The following is a 418-nucleotide window of genomic DNA, read 5'->3' as shown; positions in this document are numbered from 1 at the left end:
CAGTTTAAGGTAACGGGCCACCAGCAAACTTAAAAAAAATAAAAAGAACCTAAGGGAGCGTTCAAACCAGCAAGCTAACCGAGCAAGGGTAAAAAGCAAACTGGGTAGGGTTTTAACGAAAACCCCAGCGTCAGGCGCCCGGCCCCCCCAAAAACACCCCCCACTTTTCAAGGGGCAGCCTCCCTCCTCCGGGTCCCCTGGTCCCACTGGCCCTTCCCTTTGGGGCCCCCACCCCCCCGTTCCGGGGGTTTCCCGGTTTAAGGGGGGCTTTTCCAACCCCTAAGGAAAAAGGGAAAACCCCCCAGTTTTTACGTGTTTTCGGGGGGTGGGCCGGGGTTTCCTTTTTAGAGGAGAGGGGGAAGGGGGGGGGGGGGGTTTGGATGGGTTTTGGGTTTTGGGGGGCCCCCTAAATTCCGGT

General features: G+C 57.4%; 1 protein-coding gene across 1 annotated transcript in view; it reads right to left on the bottom strand.

The window, feature by feature from the left end:
- LOC119592073 (neutral ceramidase-like) overlaps positions 1 to 418 on the bottom strand; it is a gene marked incomplete in the record, with an annotated part of 12,827 nt that overhangs the window by 2,349 nt on the left and 10,060 nt on the right.

The sequence above is a fragment of the Penaeus monodon genome, chromosome 29 (genome assembly GCF_015228065.2).
Source record: "Penaeus monodon isolate SGIC_2016 chromosome 29, NSTDA_Pmon_1, whole genome shotgun sequence".
In the NCBI taxonomy this organism is placed as follows: Eukaryota; Metazoa; Arthropoda; class Malacostraca; order Decapoda; family Penaeidae; genus Penaeus; species Penaeus monodon.
The sequence above is the reverse complement of the archived record's forward strand: the minus strand, read 5'-3'. Positions and strand labels throughout refer to the sequence as shown.